The sequence below is a fragment of the Periplaneta americana genome, chromosome 7 (genome assembly GCF_040183065.1).
Source record: "Periplaneta americana isolate PAMFEO1 chromosome 7, P.americana_PAMFEO1_priV1, whole genome shotgun sequence".
Classification (NCBI taxonomy): Eukaryota; Metazoa; Arthropoda; class Insecta; order Blattodea; family Blattidae; genus Periplaneta; species Periplaneta americana.
This window is the reverse complement of record NC_091123.1, coordinates 114,749,845-114,766,524: the sequence shown is the minus strand read 5'-3', so window position 1 is coordinate 114,766,524 and position 16,680 is coordinate 114,749,845. Positions and strand designations below refer to the sequence as shown.

At 36.4% G+C, this 16,680-nt stretch overlaps 1 non-coding gene across 1 annotated transcript; it reads left to right on the top strand.

The window, feature by feature from the left end:
• The first annotated feature begins 5,992 nt into the window (after positions 1-5,992).
• Positions 5,993-6,066, top strand: TRNAR-UCU (transfer RNA arginine (anticodon UCU)). The gene has a single exon. It is a non-coding gene; the product is annotated as a tRNA-Arg (tRNA).
• Positions 6,067-16,680: the final 10,614 nt, after the last annotated feature.

The following is a 16,680-nucleotide window of genomic DNA, read 5'->3' as shown; positions in this document are numbered from 1 at the left end:
CAAAAACAGAAGCCGATAATTCAATAAAAAATGTACACAGTAAAAATAAAAATAAACACATTGGAATACATATTAGTATTAGATTACAAGTAAGTAAGATTCACATAATTAAACCAGAAACCGACAATTGAATAAAATGTACACAATAAAAATAAGACTAATAATAAAAAAACAACACAGTGAGATACATATTGTTGTTAAGTGATAAATAAACACAATTTACATGATTACGCAATAAAAAATAAGAAGCAGAACATAAAAATAAATACAGTGGAATATATTGCATTAAACATTTGCAACGCGTTAAGTCTGGCAACTCATCATAAGATATTTTTCTAATTTACATTTAAAAGAAATGAAAGTTCGGCAGACCTTGACTTCAGGCGGCAGAGAATTCCAGTGACGAGAAATAGCAACAGTGAAAGATGAAGAATAAAGAGATGATGTGTGGAATGGTATTTCTAGCGTGTTATCATATTGTGACTGAATATTTAAGTTATGATAACGAGATAGATTGTGGAATCGCACAAATAAGTAAGAGGGAGCAGAGGTGTGCAAAATTCGGTATAGGAGAGAAACGGAATGTAACTTTCTCCTCTCATTTAACCTGACCACGTACATCCTCATTTATATTCTCTAATCTGACTATTCTATTGATGTTGTTGTTGCTGATGATTATGATGCTGATGATGATATAACACGTTAAAATACAAAGTAGTGACAAAAGTAACAATCTCAGCTCGTGTGAATGTAGGTTTACTATCCAGTATTCTGTCGAAATACCCGTAACTGTCAGCTTAAAAGTAAGACTTTGTACCACAAACTCTTGAAGAATAGCTTAATGCAAATTTTTCTCTCACATTAGGTCCAATTACTTTTCTACCAAGACGGTGTATGACTTGTCATAAAGTGATAAAGGTTTGGCAATACTCGAGTTGCGTGGGCATCATCTGCTATTTAACAAGACTAGATTTGCAAGACTAGATTAGTATCTCAGTATCTCACCGTATCAGAGCGTGGGAGGCCTGGATTATACACTGTTTCAGTTCAACATCGACCTTGAAATATCTAAATGATTCGTGAGAAAATGCCTTCTTAAGAACTGGGTCACAGCTGATCGCCGTTCGGCGTTACTTTACTGACCAAAACATGTTTATGTCTGATCCAGTACAGAATTTGCGTGTCTACTAGGCATTCCTCAGACACGCTCTATTTCATTTCAAATGTGTCGGTGTGTACCTATACATAATAAATACCTAAATAGGCCACTAATGCTGCTATGGTTTCTCAATTATTTTGTAAAGGATTGTGTTCTTTAAAAACACGGCTGTTACAACAGTGGTTTGCAAGCTATTATTGATTTAATATCATTTAATTCCAGCACATCCACTACAATAATCCTCACAAGCATTAGATCTCAATGACCGAACGGTCTCCAGCCATTTTTTTTTTTTTGGGAAGGGTCTGCCTAGATTTCTATGGCCCTTCGGCTTATGATGTTTCATTGACTTATGTATTTGATATTTATTTGTCAGCCAACTTTACAATTCACAGTTATGGTGGACCTTTACATTTCTGCCTTTAGATTCTTTAGTCCCATATATACCCATATATACCACTCTTATGTTATTATATTCATTTTCCAAGTATGTCTTGATTACTTCCTATTCTTCTGGTTTAATTGAATTCCTATCTCTCCTTCTCTATCTATCCTCTTCTATTATCTTTCATATCTGGACTATCTTCCTTCCTTTTCTCGCTTTCCTATTAAATATTGCATACGGTATTCCTTTCCTTAATAATTTACATGATTTATCAATCTCTAATTATCTATCTATATTTATTTTAGATAAACTCCTTTCTTCTTTCAAATCCGAACAAGACATTGCACGTCTCCTAGCTCTTCAAGAGAGTGAGTCTGGAGCTTGGTTACATGCATTACCTTCTCCTCACATCGGCACTCTAATAGATAAGTACAGCTGTCAAAAAAAAAAAAAAAAAAAAAAAAGTGGCCGCACTCGTGAACAGCGAATATTTTCAAAGTCCACTTCGGGTCGCGGCGATGTTACACGATGCATGTGCTTGTACAAGTAGTTCCGGAACTATGAAAATGTTTCATATCTGCTCCTCGCAGACCAGCGGTAGAGTGCTTGTTTAATGATTCAAAGGTTCTGGGTTCGCGCCTTCTTCAAGTTTTCATTTTATTTTTTAATCGTTCTTTAGCGATGTAAATGATATTCAAATTATCATTTATATCCAGTTATCGTTCTTGATGGATATCACGTTATTTATATTTTGTTATCGTTCTTTAGAGATATGAATAAAATTCAAGTCATCATTTGTATTCTGTAATCGTTTTATAACGATATGAATAATAATTATTACTATTGTAGCTACAGTATCTCCAATGGGGTTTAGCCCTATTTTACATATGTATGTTAGGGCTATAGTTTTATACACAAAAAAGATAAACATAAAGAGAAATGGAAAAGAAAATTAAATTAGCTTACGCGATGTAAACAAAACATAAACAATCCGTAAATTAGGCATTGCGATTGCAAAACAAATATCAGGCATCAATTTGAAACATACAAAAACATTAACAACACACATACGTAACACTTCTATAACACAAATATACAGCTTTCCGTACCATACATCATAAATTAATACACAATAGTCACACAAACACAATCAAACTATAATTACGACATTGCGAAAACATCAAGCATCCCATAACTGACTCACATACATAACAAATCAAGCATCCGTTACAACACATACATTTCAACATAGTAACCACACTTTTAAAAGTTACAAATTTGGCTCCAAGAAGAATAAATAGGACACTGTTACTAATTACTATTCTTCTACAATTTCTTAAATACATCTGTAATAAAGCTGTGAAATTCCGATATGAATAATATTCACGTTTTTTATATTGTTATCGTTATTTAGCAATATAAATAATATTCAAGTTATCATTTACCCTATATTCTGTTTTCCTTCATTAGCATTATAAAATAATATTCAAGTTATTTATATTGTTATTGTTCTTTCGCAATATAAATAATCTGTATTTTATGTAGGTAATTATTATAACACAAATAAACATCTTTCTTTATAAAATAGGTTATTTTATTTAGATAATTGAATACGTATTATATAATATCTTATATTAATTAAACAAACCGATATTTATCATTCATATTGTGTTATCGTTCTTTAGTGATACTGTATAAATAATATTCAAGTTATTTATATTGTAATTGTTCTTTAACGATATAAATAACATAAATTTAATATTAGGTTTGGAAAAATCCAGTTGCATAATACTGCTATTAGTTTTTCTTTTTGTATTATTACATTATACTATCTTGAACCACAATAAAATGAAAAGGAGTAACGAGGAATTAAACCTGAGACGTTGACATCTAAATTCCGACGTTCGTCCGCTGAGCTACGAGGGCAAAAGTGTGGAAACATTTTCGGAAAAATTGGCCCAATCACACTCTAAGATTTTCTGATGATTCGTAGAAGCTAGTCCAGGATACGGGGGGCAAAGGCTAATTGAGATTTCCCGACTCTGATAGGGTCAAACATCCTGATAGAATTAATATTTAACCCTTGCCGTGACTTTCGGTGTAGTCCGGAGGGCCCAATTAGTCAAATCCACTCTCCTCATCTCCACGCTTGGGCCCCCTGGAATTTAATAAGATGCGAAAGAGATAGTGGTGTGCGGAAAGCAACGGGATGTTACCGCATTTAGGCCTATCCTTCCCAAGAAAAACTGCAAACATGAACAAAGGAAGCTTTTAATAGAAGAAGAAGGATATTCTGCGGACCTCTGGAAAAAGAACTACGGAAGAGACTAGTGAAGTGTTCTGTGTGTGGCATTGTATGGGGAAGGAACATGGACATTACGACGAAATGAAGAGAAACGAATTGAAGCATTTGAAATGTGGATGTGGAGAAGAACGGTGCGTGTGAAGTGGACAGATAGAATAAGAAATAAAATTGTGTTTGAAAAAGTGAGTGAAGAAAGAATGATGCTGAAACTGATTAGAAAGATAAAAAGTAACTGGTTGGGTCTCTGGTTGAAAAGAATAATAGACGACATTAGGATATGTGGATCATATGCGGAGACTAAGAGGAAGGCAGAAAATAGGAAAGATTGGAGATTGCTGGGTTTGCAATGAAAGACCTGCCCATGGACAGAACACTTATGTATGTATGTTCAGAATGCCTGGAATATCGTGTCTAAAAACAGTCGCTATTTGCAAAGACTAGTCAATTCCATGCCCACTCGACTACAAGATGATCGAGATAAGAGGAAGATAGACTAAATATTGAATTGTGGCTTTTTGTTTTGTTTTTTGAACGCTTAGCCTAATTGTTTGAATGTTTTAAGGCCGACGTCAGTAAATTTGTTTTGTTTATGCCACGAAAGATATTTTTATTGAGAATAAAATCTTTTTTCTTTCCATTTGCAGCCACAATATCATAATGATAAAGTCATGGCATAATATATTAATGAACCTGATGTTAATTACTAAAATAATCGTAAAAGAGAAAGGAGCCATTATGTATAGTTTGTCTCTCTCAAAAACAGAACAAAAAAGAACATAAAAAGCACGTGGTAGTAGTCGAACGCAGGACCTCATGAATAAGAGGCCTGAACGCTACCATTATGCTATCGATAACACACACAATACTTCAATTTTAACTGTAGATATCAGGCAACGTGGTCCAACAACATGTAGAGAAGAGAATTTTGTCTCAGGAGAGCGGCCACTTTTTCTTTTGACAGCTGTACATCCTTTAAAATCGCAATGGATTTACACCTTGTTTGTAAACTCTGCCAGCCACACCAATGTATTTGCGGCAGAATTGCTGATATTTACGGCCATCATGCACTCAGCTGTGAGAGGAGCAATGGTCGCATTCCCAGACATACATCACTCAATGATATCATTAAAAGATCTCTGACTTCTTGTGGCATCCCGTCTCTTTTGGAACCACCAGGTATTAGTCGCGCGGATGGTAAACGACCCGATGGTCTCACCTTAATTCCATGGTCTAGAGGAAAATCTTTAATTTGGAACTCCACTTGCGTTGACACTCTAGCTCCACCTCACTTGACGAATACCTCCAGACGGTCAGCATCTGCTGCTGAAATAGCCGTGAAGGATTTTATTTTATTTTAGTAGGTTATTTTACGACGCTTTATCAACAACTTAGGTTATTTAGCGTTTGAATGAGATGAAAGTGATAATGCCGGTGAAATGAGTCCGGGGTCCAACACCGAAAATTACCCAGCATTTGCTCATATTGGGTTGAGGGAAAATCCCGGAAAAAATCTCATCCGGGTAACTTGCCCCGACAGGGAATCGAACCCGGGCCACCTGGTTTCGCGGCTAGACGCGCTAATCGTTACTCCACAGGTGTGGGTACCGTGAAGAGAAAAGGCAATAAATATGCTCATCTTTTAGACAATTATATCTTTATCGCCTTTCCTGTGGAGACCTTCGGTCCTTGGAGTCATGAAGATAAAGTTTTGGTATGAATAATTTCAAGGAAAAATTGTTCCGGGGCCGGGTATCGATCTCGGGACCCTTCGCTTAGAGCGCGAACGCTCTACCGACTGAGCTACCCCAGGAACTATATACGACACCGTCACAACCTTTCCTTTTATATCCACACAACTCACATGAGCTGACAAGACGCCAGAACTCAACTGTGAGTGCACACAAATACTGTGTGACTTTAAATTGTGGCTTTCTGTTAACGTACCTCCAGTAACGAATGTATTATACAAATCTGGTTTTCAGGATTTGTATAATACATTCGTTACTGGAGGTACGTTAACAGAAAGCCACAATTTAAAGTCACACAGTATTTGTGTGCACTCACAGTTGAGTTCTGGCGTCTTGTCAGCTCATGTGAGTTGTGTGGATATAAAAGGAAAAATTGTGACGGTGTCGTGTATAGTTCCTGGGGTAGCTCAGTCGGTAGAGCGTTCGCGCTCTAAGCGAAGGGTCCCGGGATAGATACCCGGCCCCGGAACAATTTTTCCTTGAAATTATTCATACCTGCTTTATAGGGAGCTACTACCTGAAAACCAGATTTGTATAAAGTTTTGGTATCTCAAATCGGCCAAATTTTGATCTCCATTACTGGTGATCGCCGTTGCACTACTTATTTACGTCAACGCTTAAGGATTGTTATTCAACGCGGAAATCCATGAGCGTTTTAGGTTATCTTCCCCAATCCAGCCCTTTGGACGAACTCTTTCTTGTGTAAAATTTATTAAGTATTCTGTGTGTAAATATTTGTATTTAGTATTATGAATTTAATATTAGCACATCTTGTAACATTGTATTAAATCAATCTATTTTGTATTGTCGGTCTGTTAAACATTATGTTACATATTAAATTCCAAGCTTGATTATTTAGATATAATCTCCTCTATTTTACAACACTTATATCACTTATCATTTCCCTACTATTCTATCCTCTACTTAATTATGTACTTACGCTCTTTCTCTTTACTTCATTCCTAATTTTCCTCTTTTATTATCTATTTCCATCAATTTATTTCCATAATACTACTACAGTTATAGTACCCCTGATGCTACTCCTAACCCACAACAATGAATCACTTGAAACATCTGATTCACTTAATTACACTTCCAATTTCTCTCTTTTCCACTTCTTATTTGTTCACATGTTCTTTCACATTAATTCTCTTTTATTAATTGTTTGTAGGCTATGTTTATCTTATTACACTCTTACACTACTTTCTTACACTTAACATTTTGACCTTTATTTCCATTGTCTCACTTTTGTCACCCCTGACTTTCTTACACTCACTTTTTAGCACTCCTCTTCCTAGCTAATTCCATCCTCTTTACTATTCTGTCCTCCATTTCGCCTTTAACCTCTCAAAAGCCCCATCTATTCTGTCCTCACAATCATTAATATCTGGTAATTTCTTCGTTCATTCAGTTCCTTCTTCCGTTAGTCTTGTCTATACTCCCAGCCTCAGACACTTCTAGCAGTTTCCATAATCCTTCGTCAACAGTATCTTCTATCTGCCTCACGTTTTGCTTTTCTCCTTGGTTTATTCTGGTCAGCTGTTTCGTTCTCGTAATCGAACTCGGGTGCCAACATTGTATATCTCTCGTTTCACTGTTGTTGAAGATTCATGTCGATTTGACGTATGTAGTTATTAGGGCTCGGGAGTTGATGAAATATCATCTTTTTTTCTGAGACATTACAGGCAATGCAGGATGCAATACAAACTCATTTCTCTTCAGATCGAACTAATATAGCCTACTTTTATTTTGCATTTTTTTTTTGCGTTTTTCGGGCTTTGTCTATTGGTCATTTCTAAGGAAATGTTCTACTTTTTATCACATTATTGCCCTTTTCTGCATATGAACGGGAATTTTTTACATGCAGTCTATATTCGAGAACCAACTGCAGATTCTTTATACAATTCGAATTCGTTTTACAAGAATGTTCCTTATGGTAACATCAGCCTTGACAAAGTAAACAAAGTTTTTTGCGACAGTTAGTGACTGAGTTTTGTGACTGTATTTTCCATAGACGGAAGTATACTATTATTTTAATGCCATATTTTCAGAGATTTAAGATCATTTTATAGGTCATTTTCCTATGATTTTTAGATCGTCAACTTCCTAGTTCTAGTAATTTTGAATGTATTTCAAGATGTGTACAACTTTTAGTTCTTCTAGTAATCTTCATTTCTGCAGTGGTCCAGTAGCGTCTATCCGACTGTCTTCATAAACCTCATTTCAGATTTTGTGACTCGTTTTTATTCCGTTTTTCTGAGAGTCCATGTTTCACTACCATGACTAATATAGGATAATTAATATTAGAGGAAAAAAATTCGCTCCGGTGCCGGATCGAACCCGGGTCCTTGGTTCTACGTACCAAGAGCTCTCACCATTTAGCTACGCCGAAGATCAGTCCACAGCACCAGATCGAACCCCTCTCCTCCAGTGTTTCTCTCTTTGTGACTTGACTCCAAGTTGGGCATGTATGCTGACATTTTATATTAATGTCAACTGCCATTATACAAGGAGCGCACTCAGTTGAGTGACTTGGCGGCCGAGATTCCACAGTAATATGCACAGTAATCTGTACAGTAATATGCACTGTTGCTCGAAGAATCTACGTTAAGATTGTCAGCATACATGCCCAATTTGGAGTCAGGTCACACAGGGAAAAACACTAGAAGAGAGGGGTTCGATCTGGTGCTGTGGATTGAACTTCGGCGTAGCTCAATGGTGAGAGGACTTGGTACGTAGAACCAAGGACCCAGGTTCGATCCCCGGCGCAGGAGCGAATTTTTCTCCTCTAATATTGTTATCATAATAGATGTATTCTGTAGGACCAAAAAATAATAATCTTTACGCAGATTCTTCGAGCAACAGTGCATATTCTGTACAGATTACTGTGCATATTACTGTAGAATCCCGGCCACAAATTTACTCAACTGAGTGCACTGCTTGTATAATGGCAGTTGACTGACTATAAAATGTCAACATACATGCCCAACTTGGAGTCAGGCCACAAAGGGAAAAACACTGGAGGAGAGGGGTTCGACCCGGTGCTGTGGATTGAACTTCGGCGTAGCTCAATTGTGAGAGCGCTTGGTACGTAGAACCAAGGACCCGGCTTCGATCCCCGGCGCCGAAGCGAATTTTTCTCCTCTAATATTAATTGTTACCATAACATGTATTTTGTAGGACCAAAGAATAATAATCTTTATGTAGATAATATAGGATAAGCTAGAATTTTATAAACTTTCAGCCTAGTGCGTTTTCTAATTTGTGAGGTCCTAAAACTAGGTTGATTATTGTAATGATTTTGAAAAAATTTAGTACCATAGGTCTTTGTTCAACAAATAGCATCGTGTACCCTAGATAATTTTAATGAAATATCTGCGTAAATCCTTATTATTAAATTGATACACACATCACGCGATGGCTGTGTGACAAATTAACAGCTACTATCCACAACAAGTGTTCTAAGTGTTCTCCATTAGCACCTAGACTAGTCTCGTGCATTAAAGGCACCATGTTCGGTTCAAGTTCGTCGAGTATAGCAAAATTCGATATTCGCTGATGTTCGCTGTGCAGGAGAAGGCCTGTCATGTTTGTTCCACCTTGTTATAGAAACAATCGCTGTTCTCCACTACCATCTTTTCACGTTTTAATCGTTTAAGGATGTTATCACAGATCTTGCGATTAGTTTTTAATATGAAATAAGACGAAGTTCTTAATGTCTTGGTTTCTTCTCTCATGTTCGAACACTGCACGACATTAATCCAGACACTTCAGCTAATAAATTGCTTAAGAGTGAAAAAAAAAAACTGTGAATTTATAGATGAGCTTTCTTTTCGTTTTGCAAAATTACCCGTACATGTAGTATTACATGACTCAGACAATAAATGTTAATTGTACGTAGTTACAATAGCATTATAAATAAAATTCCAATTAAATCTTTTATTACTTTCCATCAGAGGATTCTCAATTTACTTTCAGCTTTTTAACATCAGACCACGTAGGCGGTAACGCGGCGACTTCAGCCTGTTCTAGAGCCCATCTCTTTAGTGGAATGTTCTTCTTATTACAAAGGGGTGGACAGAGCTTCGATACTGCAACCATATGTATGTAGGTATGTGTTTATTTACACTGCAAATGGACAAACACCCGGCGGCAGTGGTAACTTAATTACAAACAATAAAACTAATAGACAATACAATTAAAATACACAATGCAAATAATACATAATAATTACATTAATAATTAATATACAGTATTATGTACGAGTATTTGTAAGACTTCATTTTTCAAGTCATATTTAAGAAATGGGTATGTCATTAGCAAGCGTAAAGCGGACAAGGGGTACAAAATTCTCCAATCCTATTATATATACAGTATTTTCTATTTCCATATTGATTCTTTGATATGAGCGATAAAGAGGTAAATTGTAACTCGCCATGAGACCCCAAGAGATTCAGACTGGGAACAAGAGAATCCCCTATTTATCGTTAACTGTCTTTAAACGTCAAGCGAAAGCACATGTGGACAGGAAATTACGCTAAATTTGTGTCAGCACAGCTTTAGATCAAAGTAGAACATTGAGTCTATGCTATACTGATGTAAAGGGACCGAGAAGATGTTTTTGTTTATCTGAACTACAAGACAAAACTAATTAAAAACAAAAACAGTAAGGTACATGATGACATCTTTTCGATGCCTGATCTTCAGCTATTTTAAATTCTGTTAATCTTGGCAGGCGTTTTGGCTAAGAATTCATGTGACACTATGTAAAGATTCATCTTTAGGGACTAGGAAAGCTTAGTAAAGACAGTAATTCGTTTTGTTTTTCTATACTTGAGTTGCCGAGATCTCCTTAAATCTGAAGCAAAAAGGAAAACCCGAGCAATGCCGGGTGCTTTTAGCTAGTAATACATAAAATAACCTAATTAATTAGTGAACCAGATTTTCTATTAGAACCCATGTATGTATAACCACTACGTAAGTTTCACATTGATACTGATAACTTTTCACTTCATTTTCATCTCACTCACTGCACTGGCACTATGACACATTTCACTAAAACTTTAGAATACATTTCACTGACACTACATAACACTTTTCACTGACACTATATAACACACTATAATTATCATGATCGAAACTCTTCACTACCATTGTAAACCATAACTTCACTGACTCACCAGTATTCAATGATACAACAGTTCAAATAAAACAAACAATTACATCCTTATTTATATTTATAAACAGAACTACATTAAACTGAACATTTGTGGTCTAAGACCCTCTTACAAGTTATTTTAAAATAAGTTACAATTCAAACCAAGGCAATAACTCGTCAGACTAAGTAAATACATGTCACCTTAAGTAATATAACGTCTCTTTTTTAATTTACACTTTATACACAACTTTTTAATCTATTTTTAAATCTCCTTAAGGAAAGACAGCCCTCAAAGACCGCTGCAGGTAGATCATTCCAAACATATATAGTTCGATTTAAGAATGAAAATTTGTCTACATCCGTTTTCGTTTCCTATAGCCTATTTGATTTTAAACTCATGATCGTTCCTACCATAGTACGTTGGCTTCTCTAACAGAGCCGTAATGTCTACCCATGCTTTTTGACCTAGGTGTGCTCTGTCTATTATATCGTCTATATTATCCTTACTGAAGGGAAGGAATAAGAATGGATTAATTTAGAGCCCCGAACATACTTCAGAGATTGTTCAATGTGGTCACTAAATTTATACATGAACTTTCGAGGCTTCGGATCTCGTCTTATATCTCCGACCTTGTTCACTGGCCCTTGATCGTTAGCATTGTAAAAGGAAACTGTCATCTATGATAGCAAGCAATCTCATATTTATTAAACGAGGTGGTCAAAGTGAAATGAGAAGTGTTGGTGAATTGAATTTGAAGAGTTGTGGACAAGGGCAACGACATTACCCTATACAGGTACAAAGTTGATTTCAGTTAACCCCGGATATCGAGCAAAGTTCGCTAATTGATAAGTTCTCGTTCAAACAAAATAATTAAGTGGTTCAGTGCCAGAGTTTCCTAACCTACAAATTTTTATCCCTCTGATTTCTGCATAGAGTAATTGTAAATTATCATTTCCATGTGATGCCAAAGTACATGTAGGCCTACTAGATAAATATTAGTTGATAGTAAAGGCGAAATAATTTCCAATTGAAAGCATATAATTAAAAAAAACACGACGTCTAAGTTCGGACTTCAATAACTCTTTTCAGTGTAATTGTGGGTTAGGTAACTCTGGCACCGAGCAACTCAATTGGAAACAGCCAAATACAGAGCGTCGAATTACCGCGTTGGAGTTTAGAATTCGAGCACTAACACGGTAGTCATGTGGTCTTTTCTAAGTATATTCTTCCACCCTGACATAATTTCACAATTTCTCTTTAATTGCACAATCATCTTTACCATGGCAAAGGGCCCGGGTGCAAACCCTGGTAGAGACTTTTCCTGGGGTTTTCCTTCAACCATTAAGAGCAAATGCTGGGTAATTTTCAGCGCTGAATCCTGGATTCATTTCACCGGCATTATCACCTTCATCTCATTCTAGCTTATCCTATATTAGATAACCATAGCAGTTGATATATTTTTTAATTTTATTAGGTTATTTTACGACGCTGTATCAACATCTTAGGTTATTTAGCGTCTGAATAAGATGAAGGTGATAATGACGGTGAAATGAGTCCGGGGTCCAGCACCGAAAGTTACCCAGCATTTGCTCGTATTGGGTTGAGGGAAAATCCCGGAAAAAACCTCAACCAGGTAACTTGCCCCGACCGGGATTCGAACCCGAACCACCTGGTTTCGCTGCCAGACGCGCTGACCATTACTCCACAGGTGTGGACAGCAGTTGATAAAGCGAAGTAAAATAACCAGTTACAATCACAGTAAAAATCAATAGGAACTATACTGCATAATTTTCACTTGAGGCAAATATCTTAAGTTACTTATGACATGTGATTCAATAAGCAAGTAAGCGTAGAAATCAGTACACATGATACTGGTACCCGAAACATGACAATCAGGATGACATGATGGTGATGACGATGACGATATGACATGCCATATTAACCGTTCTACATTATTTTATTAACAACTCTTTTTTTCGCTTAATTAACGACTTAATTTTAACATGTTATCCTGTAAAAAAAGGTAGGTAAGTGACAATTTGTTCCTTTCATGCCAGTTCCATGACAGACAAAAATCAGTAACAGGAGGCATCATAAAACAATTAAGAAAGGAGAACTTGGAAAATTATCGTTTATGAAGTTGAAATTTAAAGTGGAAAGATACAAAGCGTCTAGAGATAGAGGGGATCGCGGCGGCCTTGAACTGGGCGAGAGTCGCCGCATCTACTGCCAGATTTAAATGTAAACAGCCGGCAAGTTCACTCTATCTCTATACTCTCTGTATAATCATATAATTTTAAGTCATATACACTGTCCTATATTATCCCTTAGAGTATGACATAGGCCTATCTGTTTTGAAGAGGGGAAATCATTAATATCTTTTTAATGTGAAACTTTTCTACTCAAAAGTCAAATGAATAAAATGTTACGAAAATTACAACATTTCACATCAGTAACTTAGCAACGGCATTGAGTTATGCGTCATTATTTTGACGTCACTTGCTTGGCAACGGCAGTGAGTTACATCGCACCATTTTGTTACTTAGCAATGTATCAGACTTTTTTACATAGCCTAATCGTGTTTTTGTTGTATTTATAGCTATTGTTATTAGGTCTTGAATGCTTGGAATTCCCACACAGAAACTTATTGCTAGGGAAACCATTCTTCACAACATAAAACTGTACTGAAATAGACCATTACAGGGCACTTATTGATACTTAATTACCATTATAGGGAATTTTGCGCAAGCTTTGGGATAATACTGCTCTAAATTTTCAGTGCAAAATGTGTATCGTATTTGCAATTTTAAAAATATGATCATGCAAAACATGTTGTACAATACACATTTGTGAAGTGCATTACAAGGCTCGTTTTTCAAACTTTTCCTCGATTTTGTAAAAAATAATTCGTAATATATTATCGTATGGTAATATGTTATTTCATTGATATGTTCACTAGAGGGATAAACTTACTAATTTTTTACGTGCTTATTTAACGACGCTGTATCAATTATGAGATTATTTAGCGTCGCTGGAAGTATTGATAGCGAGATGGTATTTGACAAGATGAGACCAAGAATTCGCCATATATTACCTGACATTCGCCTTACTGTTGGGGAAAATCTCTGAAAAGAACAACGAAGTAATCAGCTCAAACGGGAATCGAACCCACGTCCGAGTGCAACTGCGAATCGGCAGGCAAGCGCCTTAACTGAGATACGCCTGTGGCAAACTTACTCTCTTATATGAATCAATGTTTATTTTTATTTTTATTTTATCAAAGACTTATACTAACGGCTCTTCAACAAATCAATTCAGATGAATCAGTAGTTTCTCTGCAAATATTTGCATAGGTATAACTCGAGTGGAGACGCGGGCGTAATGTGAACTATCGCGATGACGATATACGAACGCAGAAGTATGTGGCGCTCCGGGCTGCAGGACTACTCTCCACTGACCTCGGTCGAGTAATATGTACTCTACATGGCATAAAGCCCCGCGCCGTGACGTCGCACAGTGGTTCCAAATACAAATCTAGCAGGACAAAATTAATAACTCTCCTCGTTTCTAACAGATTTTCATAAAATTTTGTATACAGGTTACAAATGGCATTTTGCATTTGCGTGTAAACTCTGATTACGATTGGATAAAATAAACCATCCTTTTACAGGGGTTGAATTTTAAAAAATTATAATAATTTTACAAAACTGATTTTCGCAGGGATTGGAACGAAATCACAAATGCATTATATACTTTCTATTAGATTTTAATGTGTGAAAGATGCTAAAAAATACACAACAGTTGTACATACTGAGTCAAATATCATTTAATTTTTTTAATAAAATAGCCTACATATTAATACATTTTTAACAAAACCGCTAACTCTGGTTAAATAAACCTACATTTGAAATATTTACAGATATTTGAGAGAGTTGTAACTCTATTAATTTTCAAACATCATCATCTTGATCATCATCATCGTCATCATCATCATCATCATCATCATCACCATCGTGATCCTGGAGCAGTCTCAATAGGTGTACATCAGAAAATACACTTTATCTAATCTTTTGGCGTTAGATACGAAGACTGCTTACCATCGGGCCAGAGGAAATTCCATCAAATCCATCGTCGTATCGGCTCTACAAAATTTGCGCGCGTGATAAGCTTGTTCCCTGAAATTCTTGTAATCTTTATTTCGGACTTCTTGGGGTTCCTCGGACATCATCCCAACTCAAGTACGGCTTCCTTTATCAAATGCGCACCATGGGTAAGTATTTTATGCACACTTTGCCGCATGTAATGCCACTTATATTTCTGGATGTATAATTCTACAGTGCCCAAGCAGTATTTTTTCAAACTCTCCAATATTAATACTGTACCCAATGGCGATTGTTTTAACCAGTGGTCGGCAAAGATTACGTCATATAAAATGCAGCCCGCAATACACAGCGAAGGGGAATGTAGGAGAGAAGGATATCCAGATTGCTTAACGTTGAATGAACAAGTGTTGGCTAAGGGGATGTAAATGATGCCTTACCCCTCCCCCCTGCTTGTATATTCGCGAGTTACGAAATGACGACCACTGGTTTTAAAGATGGTTCCAAATCACCGAATCAAGCCTTCATCTACGCCAGTAGCTTCTGATGCCAAACCTGGATCCTCAAAGAACCTCCGCGCGCTAATCGCGACATTAGTCGTACCAAATTCTGGTTTAGGAATGTCGACATAAAGTCCCATTTCTTTACGTAAGCGATCTTGTTTTCTTTTCTTTCATTCATTTTCGTGACCCTTTCTGAGTAAAAACTTAACACTTGCTTTACCATTTGTGCTGCATCAAGCCTGTATGTTGATCTCAAATCCATTTCTGCGACAAGAGCAATCTCTTCAACCGAGCGTGTTTCCAGCAAAGGCTTCAGCTTCCTCTTCTGACTTTTCTCAGCACATTCATGAAACGGCTTTTGTGGACGATTTTTGTTTTTTCTTTGCTAGACACAGTCTATTTTAAAAAAAAAAGTCATTTTAATACTTAACCAATCCTAGTATTTCCTTAAGAAAATTTTTTAATATGTAGAGGCAATTAGTCCATTGCTCTTTGTTTCATTCAGAATTCAGCACTTTTTTCTGCACTAATTTACGATCATGTCCCTCAGAATCTCCTAAACCATTTTCATTAATACATACTCACACACACACAGGCTAATCTTCTTAAAATATTATTTTCTTTTCACGAAATGTCAACTAGTTCTCTTCTCGGAATTCCGTCCACCATCACTAAAATATAAATAAAAGGAGAAGGTGGTTGAAGTTGGTTATAAAACCTTTATAATTACATACCTAAATGACTAATGTAAATGCTGAACCTGCTTTGACAGTGGCCTTTTGTGGCCTTTGCTTTTGCGGGCCTGCTACAGCAAATACAATTTTAAAATTTTTCATGGAACACTTCTCTGTGTATTAATGAGTATTATAACTAAATAACACAATATTAAAGTTCGAAAATGCACTAAAAATGTAGGGAAATACTTGTAGTTTTATTCATCGAAACTCGAAGGGGATTGACAATATATTATATCTTCATACATCGAAGTTCCGAAGGTAACTTGCCGGGCGATGCTAGCGAGAATAGAATGTCTATGCTGAACACTTGACTTCTACCTGTTCCTGCGCAGAGCACAATAATTTTTATGGAAAACTGAATACGAATCATAGGTACACGACTATTTAGGATTATAGAACTGCAGTATTTATATTGTTTTGAAGTTCAAACTTTTATACCTTTTGTCCAGTCAGATTTGAGTTTGGAACCACTGTGCGTCGTGGTCTAAGGCATCATGTCCAGAACTCGGGTTACGGAATGCGCGCTGGTTCGAGTCATCATGCAGGAAGAAATTTTCTCATGAAATTTCGGCCAGTGTACAGGA